The following is a 10,497-nucleotide window of genomic DNA, read 5'->3' as shown; positions in this document are numbered from 1 at the left end:
CTCCTTCCTCCCCTCCTTCTTTCCTTCCTCTTCCCTCCCTCCCTCCTTCCTTCCTTCCTTCTTTCCTTCCTCTTCCCTCCCTCCTTCCTTCCCTCCTTCTTTCCTTCCTCTTCCCTCCCTCCTTCCTTCCCTCCTTCTTCCCTTCCTTTTCCCTCCCTCCTTCCTTCCCTCCTTCTTTCCTTCCTTTTCCCTCCCTCCTTCCTTCCCTCCTTCTTTCCTTCCTCTTCCCTCCCTCCTTCCTTCCCTCCTTCTTTCCTTCCTCTTCCCTCCCTCCTTCCTTCCCTCCTTCTTTCCTTCCTCTTCCCTCCCTCCTTCCTTCCCTCCTTCTTTCCTTCCTCTTCCCTCCCTCCTTCCTTCCCTCCTTCTTTCCTTCCTCTTCCCTCCCTCCTTCCTTCCTTCCCTTCTTCCTTCTTTCCTTGGAAATGTTCTTACTGGGGGTTCGGAGGGGACCATAGAGAGGGAAGGGACCTCCCTAGGTCCTCCAGGGACCATAGAGAGGAAAGAGACAGCATCCTAGAAGGGTCAAGGCAGAAGGGAACCCTCCAGGTCATCCAGCCTCACCTTGCAGGAGACCATAGAGAGGGAAGGGACCTCCCTAGGTCCTCCAGCCTCCTCCCCTTGCCAGAGACCATAGAGAGGGAAGGGGCCTCTCCCGGCGTTTCTGAGGGGACCATAGAGAGGGAAGGGACCTCCCTAGGTCCTCCAGCCTCCTCCCCTTGCCAGAGACCATAGAGAGGGAAGGGGCCTCTCCCGGCGCTTCTGAGGGGACCATAGAGAGGGAAGGGACCTCCCTCGGTCCTCCAGCCTCCCCCCCTTGCAAAGGATCATAGAGAGAGAAGGGACCTTCAGCGTCCACCAATGGGTGGAGGAGACGGATGGCGATGGGATGATGGTCTTGATGATGATGATGACCATGATGATGGTGGCCATGATGATGATGATGGTGGTCATGATGATGATGATGATGATGGTGTTGATGATGAAGGCCATGGTCATGAGGATGATGATGGTGGTCTTGATGATGATGATGATGTGATGAAGGCCATCATGATGATGATGGTGTTGATAATGAAGGCCATGGTCATGAGGATGATGATGGTGGTCTTGATGATGATGGTGTTGATGATGAAGGCCATAATCATGATGATGGTGGTCTTGATGAAGATGATGATCCTATTGTCTCCTCTGCTCTTGATGATGTGACGATGATGGCCATGATGACCATGATCCTGATGATGGTCTTGATGATAATGGTCAAGATGGTGGTGGTGATGGTCGTGATGATGATGATGAAGGCCATGATTCTGATGATGACGGTCTTGATGATGATGGAGATGATGATGATCCTCAAGTTGATGTGATGATGATGATGATGTTGGTCATGATGATGATGATGGTCTTGATGACCATGATGATGATGTTGATGTCCATGGTGATGATGGTGGTGGTCATGATCCTGATGGTGATGATGGTGATGATGATGTTGACCATGAAGATGATGATGATGATGACCATGATGATGATGGCCATGATGATGACCATGATGATGATGATGATGATGATGTCCATGATGATGATGGCCATGATGATCATGTTTTTGATGATGATGATGACCATGATCTTGATGATGATGATGTCCATGATGATGATGACCATGATGATGATGTCCTTGGTGATGATGGTGGTGGTCATGATCCTGATGATGGTGATGATGATGATGATGATGTTGACCATGAAGTTGATGATGATGACCATGATGATGATGGCCATGATGATGATGATGGCCATGATGATGATGGCCATGATGATCATGTTTTTGAGGATGATGTTGACCATGATGACCATGATCTTGATGATGATGATGACCATGATGATGATGATGTCCATGATGATGATGACCATGATGATGATGATGACCATGATGATGATGATGGCCATGATGATCATGTTTTTGATGATGATGTTGACCATGATGACCATGATCTTAATGATGATGATGACCATGATGATGATGATGTCCATGATGATGATGACCATGATGATGAAGATGACCATGATGATGATGATGGCCATGATGATCATGTTTTTGATGATGATGTTGACCATGATGACCATGATCTTAATGATGATGATGACCATGATGATCATGTTCTCGATCATGATGTTGATGGCCTTGATGATGATGACCATGATGGCCATGATCCTGATGATGATGTTGACCATGATGATGACGACCATGATGGCCATGATGATGACGGCCATGATGATGATGTTGATGATCACCATCATGATGGTCATGATGATACGTTCTCTCCTCCCATAGGCCAAAGACTGATGGGATGATGGTGGTCATGATGATGATGATGGTCCTCAAGTTGATGTGATGATGATGATGATCATGATCCTGATGATGGTCCTCAAGTTGATATGATGATGATGATGGTCCTCAAGTTGATGTGATGATGATGATGGGCACGATCCTGATGATGATGGCCCTCAAGTTGATGTGATGATGGGCATGATCCTGATGATGATGATGATGGTCCTCAAGTTGATGTGATGATGATGATGATGGTCATGATCCTGATGATGATGGGCATGATCCTGATGATCCTGATGATGATGATGGGCATGATCTTGATGATGATGATGGTCCTCAAGTTGATGTGATGATGATGATGATGGTGGTGGTGGTGGTCATGATCCTGATGATGGTCCTCAAGTTGATATGATGATGATGGTCCTCAAGTTGATGTGATGATGATGATGGGCATGATCCTGATGATGATGATGATGGTCCTCAAGTTGATGTGATGATGGTCATGATCCTATGATGATGATGATGATGATGATGGTCCTCAAGTTGATGTGATGATGATGATGATGGGCATGATCCTGATGATGATGGTCCTCAAGTTGATGTGATGATCATGATGGGCATGATCCTGAGGATGGTGGTCCTCAAGTTGATGTGATGATGATGATGATGATATTGGGCATGATCCTGATGATGATGTTGGGCATGATCCTGAGGGCCATGATGATGGGCATGATCCTGATGATGATGATGGTCCTTAAGTTGATGTGATGATGATGATGGGCATGATCCTGATGATGATGGTCCTCAAGTTGATGTGATGATCATGATGGTCATGATCCTGATGATGATGATGATGATGATGATGAGGTCCATGATGATGGGCATGATCCTGATGATGGTCCTCAAGTTGATGTGATGATGATGGGCACGATCCTGAGGATGATGGTCCTCAAGTTGATGTGATGATGATGGTGGTCATGATCCTGATGGTCATGATGATGATGTCCATGATGATGATGACCATGGTGATGATGATGACCATGGTGATGATGGTGGTCATGATCCTGATGGTGATGATGATGACCATCATGATGATGATGCTGATGACCGTGATCCTGATGATGATGATGAGAGCCGTGATGATGTTGACCATGATGATGATGATGATGGTGATGACCATGACCCTCACGCTGACGCCGGTCTTCTCCTCACAGGCCAGAGCGGCGCCGGCAACAACTGGGCCAAGGGCCACTACACGGAGGGGGCCGAGCTGGTGGACTCCGTCCTGGACGTTGTCCGCAAGGAGGCCGAGTCCTGCGACTGCCTCCAGGGCTTCCAGCTGACCCACTCCCTGGGCGGCGGCACGGGTTCCGGCATGGGGACCTTGCTGATCTCCAAGATCCGAGAGGAATACCCCGACCGCATCATGAACACCTTCTCGGTGGTCCCCTCCCCGAAGGTCTCCGACACGGTGGTGGAGCCTTACAACGCCACCCTGTCGGTCCACCAGCTGGTGGAGAACACCGACGAGACCTACTGCATAGACAACGAAGCCCTCTACGACATCTGCTTCCGGACCCTCAAGCTGACCACCCCCACCTACGGAGACCTCAACCACCTGGTCTCGGCCACCATGTCCGGGGTGACCACCTGCCTCCGTTTCCCGGGTCAACTCAACGCCGACCTCCGCAAGCTGGCGGTCAACATGGTCCCCTTCCCCCGCCTCCACTTCTTCATGCCCGGCTTCGCCCCCTTGACCAGCAGAGGTAGTCAACAGTACCGGGCCTTGACCGTCCCCGAGTTGACCCAGCAGATGTTTGACGCCAAGAACATGATGGCCGCCTGCGACCCGCGCCACGGGCGCTACCTCACGGTGGCGGCCGTCTTCCGGGGCAGGATGTCCATGAAGGAGGTGGACGAGCAGATGCTGAACGTCCAGAACAAGAACTCCTCCTACTTTGTGGAGTGGATCCCCAACAACGTCAAGACGGCCGTCTGCGACATCCCGCCCCGGGGCCTCAAGATGTCCGCCACCTTCATCGGAAACTCCACCGCCATCCAGGAGCTCTTCAAGAGGATCTCGGAGCAGTTCACCGCCATGTTCCGGCGCAAGGCCTTCCTCCACTGGTACACCGGAGAAGGCATGGACGAGATGGAGTTCACCGAGGCGGAGAGCAACATGAACGACCTGGTCTCGGAGTACCAGCAGTACCAGGACGCCACCGCCGAGGAGGAGGGGGAGTTTGAGGAGGAGGCCGAGGAGGAGGCCGCCTAGGAGGACCCAGAACTACCACAACCACCCCCATCCATCTTCTCCTTCCGATGTTCCTCAGATGTTCTTCAGATGGTTCCTTCCATGTTCTCCTTCAGATGTTCTTCAGATGTTTCCTTCCATGTTCTCCTTCAGATGTTCCTCAGATGGTTCCTTCCATGTTCTCCTTCAGATGCTTCCTTCCATGTTCTCCTTCAGATGTTCCTCAGATGTTCCTCAGATGCTTCCTTCCATGTTCTCCTTCAGATGTTCCTCAAATGGTTCCTTCCATCTTCTCCTTCAGATGTTCCTCCCATGGTGATCTTCCATGTTCTTCATGTTTCCTTCAATGTTCTCCTTCAGATGTTCCTCAGATGTTCTCCAGATGCTTCCTTCCATGTTCACATGTTCTTCAGATGTTTCTTTCCATGTTCTCCTTCAGATGTTCTTCAGATGTTCCTCAGATGCTTCCTTCCATCCTCTCCTTCAGATGTTCCTCAGATGTTCCTCAGATGCTTCCTTCCATCTTCTCCTTCAGATGCTTCCTTCCATGTTCTCCTTCAGATGTTCTTCAGATGTTCCTCAGATGCTTCCTTCCATCTTCTCCTTCAGATGCTTCCTTCCATGTTCTCCTTCAGATGTTTCCTTCCATGTTCTTCCGGTGTTCCTCAGATGTTTCCTTCCATCTTCTCCATCAGATGTTCCTCCCATGGTGACCGTCCATGTTCTTCAAATGTCCTCCAGATGTTTCTTTCCATGGTGGCTCTCCATCCTGACCTTCCATGTTCTCACCAGGTTCTCCTTCAGACGTTCTTCAGATGGTTCCTTCCATGGTGGCTTTCCATTCAGACCTTCCAAGTTCTCCCCAGGTTCCCCTTCAGATGTTCCTCAAATGTTCCTCAGATCTTTCCTTCCATGGTGACTCTTCCATGCTCTTCAGATGTTCTTCAGATGTCCGCCACCTTCATCGGAAACTCCACCGCCATCCAGGAGCTCTTCAAGAGGATCTCGGAGCAGTTCACCGCCATGTTCCGGCGCAAGGCCTTCCTCCACTGGTACACCGGAGAAGGCATGGACGAGATGGAGTTCACCGAGGCGGAGAGCAACATGAACGACCTGGTCTCGGAGTACCAGCAGTACCAGGACGCCACCGCCGAGGAGGAGGGGGAGTTTGAGGAGGAGGCCGAGGAGGAGGCCGCCTAGGAGGACCCAGAACCACCACAACCACACCCATCCACCTTCTCCTTCAGATGTTCCTCAGATGTTTGCTTCCATGTTCTCCTTCAGATGTTCCTCAGATGTTCCTCAGATGGTTCCTTCCATGTTCTCCTTCAGATGCTTCCTTCCATGTTCTCCAGATGTTCCTCAGATGTTCTCCTTCAGATGTTTCCTTCCATGTTCTTCCGATGTTCCTCAGATGTTTCCTTCCATCTTCTCCTTCCCATGGTGATCTTCCATGTTCTTCATGTTTCCTTCCATGTTCTCCTTCAGATGTTCTCCTTCAGATGTTCCTCAGATGGTTCCTTCCATGTTCTCCTTCAGATGCTTCCTTCCATGTTCTCCTTCAGATGTTCTTCAGATGTTTCCTTCCGATGTTCCTCAGATGTTTCCTTCCATCTTCTCCTTCAGATGTTCCTCCCATGGTGACCTTCCATGTTCTTCAAATGTTCTCCAGATGTTTTTTTCCATGGTGGCTCTCCATCCTGACCTTCCATGTTCTCTCCAGGTTCTCCTTCAGATGTTCTTAAGATGGTTCCTTCCATGGTGGTTCTCCATTCTGACCTTCCAGGTTCCCATTTAGATGTTCCTCAGATATTCCACTGATGTTCTTCAGATGTTTCCTTCCATGGTGACCCATCTTCTCCTTCAGATGTTCCTCAGATGTTCTTCAGATGTTTCCTTCCATGTTCTCCTTCAGATGTTCCTCAGATGTTCTTCAGATGGTTCCTTCCATGTTCTCCTTCAGATGCTTCCTTCCATGTTCTCCTTCAGATGTTCTTCAGATGTTTCCTTCCGATGTTCCTCAGATGTTTCCTTCCATCTTCTCCATCAGATGTTCCTCCCATGGTGACCGTCCATGTTCTTCAAATGTCCTCCAGATGTTTCTTTCCATGGTGGCTCTCCATCCTGACCTTCCATGTTCTCACCAGGTTCTCCTTCAGACGTTCTTCAGATGGTTCCTTCCATGGTGGCTTTCCATTCAGACCTTCCAAGTTCTCCCCAGGTTCCCCTTCAGATGTTCCTCAAATGTTCCTCAGATCTTTCCTTCCATGGTGACTCTTCCATGCTCTTCAGATGTTCTTCAGATGTCCGCCACCTTCATCGGCAACTCCACCGCCATCCAGGAGCTCTTCAAGAGGATCTCGGAGCAGTTCACCGCCATGTTCCGGCGCAAGGCCTTCCTCCACTGGTACACCGGAGAAGGCATGGACGAGATGGAGTTCACCGAGGCGGAGAGCAACATGAACGACCTGGTCTCGGAGTACCAGCAGTACCAGGACGCCACCGCCGAGGAGGAGGGGGAGTTTGAGGAGGAGGCCGAGGAGGAGGCCGCCTAGGAGGAGCCAGAACCACCACAACCACCCCCATCCATCTTCTCCTTCCGATGTTCCTCAGATGTTCTTCAGATGGTTCCTTCCATGTTCTCCTTCAGATGTTCTTCAGATGTTTTCTTCCATGGTTCTTCAGATGTTCCTCAGATGGTTCCTTCCATGTTCTCCTTCAGATGCTTCCTTCCATGTTCTCCTTCAGATGTTCCTCAGATGTTCCTCAGATGCTTCCTTCCATGTTCTCCTTCAGATGTTCCTCAAATGGTTCCTTCCATGTTCTCCTTCAGATGTTCCTCAGATGGTTCCTTCCATGTTCTCCTTCAGATGCTCCTCAGATGTTCCTCAGATGCTTCTTTCCATGTTCTCCTTCAGATGTTCCTCAAATGGTTCCTTCCATGTTCTCCTTCAGATGTTTCCTTCCATGTTCTCCTTCAGATGTTCCTCAGATGTTCTCCAGATGCTTCCTTCCATGTTCTCCTTCAGATGTTCTTCAGATGTTTCCTTCCATGTTCTCCTTCAGATGTTCTTCAGATGTTCTTCAGATGCTTCCTTCCATCTTCTCCTTCAGATGTTCCTCAGATGTTCCTCGGATGGTTCCTTCCATGTTCTCCTTCAGATGCTTCCTTCCATGTTCTCCTTCAGATGTTCTTCAGATGTTCCTCAGATGCTTCCTTCCCTGTTCTCCTTCAGATGCTTCCTTCCATGTTCTCCTTCAGATGTTCCTCAGATGGTTCCTTCCATGTTCTCCTTCAGATGCTTCCTTCCATGTTCTCCTTCAGATGTTCTTCAGATGTTTCCTTCCATGTTCATCCGATGTTCCTCAGATGTTTCCTTCCATCTTCTCCTTAAGATGCTTCCTTCCATCTTCTCCTTCAGATGTTCTTCAGATGTTTCCTTCCATGTTCTTCAGATGTTTCCTTCCATCTTCTCCTTCAGATGTTCCTCCCATGGTGATCTTCCATGTTTTTCATGTTTCCTTCCATCTTCTCCTTCAGATGTTCTTCAGATGTTCCTCAGATGCTTCCTTCCATGTCCTCCTTCAGATGCTTCCTTCCATGTTCTCCTTCAGATATTCTTCAGGTGTTTCCTTCCATGTTCTTCCGATGTTCCTCAGATGTTTCCTTCCATCTTCTCCTTCAGATGTTCCTCAGATGTTCTTCAGATGTTTCCTTCCATGTTCTCCTTCAGATGTTCTTCAGATGTTTCCTTCCATGTTCTCCTTCAGATGTTCTTCAGATGTTTCCTTCCATCTTCTCCTTCAGATGTTCCTCCCATGGTGACCTTCCATGTTCTTCAAATGTTCTCCAGATGTTTCTTTCCATGGTGGTTCTCCATCCTGACCTTCCATCTTGGATCCAGGTTCTCACCAGGTTCTCCTCCAGATGTTTCCTCCTCCCATGGTGACCTTCCATCTTCATCAGATGTTCCTCAGATGGTTCCTCCCACAACGTTCTCCTCCCAACAGCTCTGCTTTCCTAGAAGGTCGCCTCTCCACGCGCTTCCTGGTTTCCTAGAAGGTCTCCTTGGTCCTCCACGGCGTTCTTCTCCCGACGACTCCTGTTTCCTAGAAGGTCCTCCTGGTGTTCTACCAACAGCTCCTGTTTCCTAGAAGGTCACCTCTCCCATCAGTCCTCCACAACGTTCTCTCGACAGCTCCTGTTTCCTAGAAGGTCACCTCTCCACACTCTTCCTGGTTTCAAAGAAGGTCACCTTGGTCCTCCAAGGCGTCCTAGAAGGTCACCTCTCCACTCAGTCCTCCTGTTTCCTAGAATGTCACCTCCTCGGTCCTCCAAGGCGTTCTTCTCCTCCTAGAAGGTCACCTCTCCCCTCGAAGGAAGCTCTCGGCGCTCTTCCTGCTTTCCTAGAAGGTCCTCCACAACGTTCTCCTCTCAACGGCTCCTGTGGGTTTCCTAGAAGGTCACCTCTCCCCTCGGTCCTCCATGATGTTCTTGTTTCCTAGAAGGTCGCCTCTCGACGCTCTTCCTGGTTTCCTAGAAGGTCCTCCTTGATGTTCTTCCGCCGGCTCCGTTTTCCTAGAAGGTCCCCTCGGTCCTCCACGGTGTTCTCCTGTTTCCTAGAAGGTCACCTCTCCCCTCAGAAGGAATTTTTCTCAACTCTTCCTGGTTTCCTAGAAGGTCCTCCATGATGTTCTTCTCCTCCTGACTGTTGTTTCCTAGAAGGTCCTCCAGGACGTTCATCACCTCCAGACTTCCTAGAAGGTCACCTCTCTACGCTCTTCTTTGGTTTCCTAGAAGGTCACCTCTCCCCTCGGAAGGAACCTCTCCGCGCTCTTCCTGGTTTCCTAGAAGGTTTCCGTCCTGGTTTCCTAGAAGGTCTCCGTGGTCCTCCACAACGTTCTTCTCCTCCCGACGACTCCTGTTTCCTAGAAGGTCACCTCTACAGTCCTGCAGGACGTTCTTCTCCTCCTGTTTGTTTCCTAGAAGGTCACCTCTCTACGCTCTTCTTTGGTTTCCTAGAACGTCACCTCTTCCCTCGGATGTCAGCTCTCTACGCTCTTCCTAGAAGGTCACCTCAGTCTTCCAAGACGGCTCCTGTTTCCTAGAAGGTCACCTCTCCCCTCGGAAGGAACCTCTCGACGCTCTTCCTGGCTTCCTAGAAGGTCACGACTCGGTCCTCCAAGGCGTTCTCCCGACTGCTGTTTCCTAGAAGGTCACCTCTCGACGCTCTTCCTGGTTTCCTAGAAGGTCACGACTTGGTCCTCCAAGGCGTTCTCCCCACTGCTGTTTCCTAGAAGGTCGCCTCTCGACGCTCTTCCTGGTTTCCTAGAAGGTCACGACTTGGTCCTCCAAGGGGTTCTCCTGACTGCTGTTTCCTAGAAGGTCGCCTCTCGACGCTCCTCCTGGTTTCCTAGAAGGTCACGACTCAGTCCTCCAAGGCGTTCTCCCGACTGCTGTTTCCTAGAAGGTCACCTCTCTGAAGGAACCTCTCGACACTCTTCCTGGTTTCCTAGAAGGTCACGACTTGGTCCTCCAAGGCGTTCTCCCCACTGCTGTTTCCTAGAAGGTCGCCTCTCGACGCTCTTCCTGGTTTCCTAGAAGGTCACGACTTGGTCCTCCAAGGGGTTCTCCTGACTGCTGTTTCCTAGAAGGTCACCTCTCGACGCTCCTCCTGGTTTCCTAGAAGGTCACGACTCAGTCCTCCAAGGCGTTCTCCCGACTGCTGCTTCCTAGAAGGTCACCTCTCGACGCTCTTTCTGGTTTCCTAGAAGGTCACGACTTGGTCCTCCACGGCGTTCTCCCGACTGCTTTTTCCTAGAAGGTCGCCTCTCGACGCTCTTCCTGGTTTCCTAGAAGGTCACGACTTGGTCCTCCAAGGCGTGCTCCCGACTGCTGTTTCCTAGAAGGTCACCTCTCTGA

The 10,497-nt window shown here is 50.1% G+C and overlaps 1 long non-coding RNA gene and 1 pseudogene across 2 annotated transcripts in view; one reads left to right on the top strand and one right to left on the bottom strand.

The window, feature by feature from the left end:
* Nucleotides 1-3,512: 3,512 nt before the first annotated feature.
* LOC308469204 (tubulin beta-4B chain pseudogene) lies at nucleotides 3,513-9,912 on the top strand (annotated as a pseudogene). Its single transcript, XR_013991424.1, has 6 exons — nucleotides 3,513-4,752; nucleotides 6,175-6,514; nucleotides 7,297-7,701; nucleotides 8,261-8,790; nucleotides 9,084-9,118; nucleotides 9,741-9,912. The product of XR_013991424.1 is annotated as a tubulin beta-4B chain pseudogene (transcript).
* LOC308469205 overlaps nucleotides 6,468-10,497 on the bottom strand; it is a 4,315-nt gene continuing 285 nt past the window's right edge. The window contains exons 2-6 of the long non-coding RNA XR_013982027.1: nucleotides 9,606-10,489; nucleotides 9,516-9,569; nucleotides 8,402-8,737; nucleotides 6,644-6,888; nucleotides 6,468-6,518 (exon numbers count right to left, since the gene is read on the bottom strand). This is a non-coding gene — a long non-coding RNA (uncharacterized lncRNA). The remainder of the gene's footprint in view (nucleotides 6,519-6,643; nucleotides 6,889-8,401; nucleotides 8,738-9,515; nucleotides 9,570-9,605; nucleotides 10,490-10,497) is intronic.

The sequence above is a fragment of the Podarcis pityusensis genome, assembly GCF_964106645.2.
Source record: "Podarcis pityusensis genome assembly, contig: HAP1_SCAFFOLD_893, whole genome shotgun sequence".
Taxonomy (NCBI): Eukaryota; Metazoa; Chordata; class Lepidosauria; order Squamata; family Lacertidae; genus Podarcis; species Podarcis pityusensis.
The sequence above is the reverse complement of the archived record's forward strand: the minus strand, read 5'-3'. Positions and strand labels throughout refer to the sequence as shown.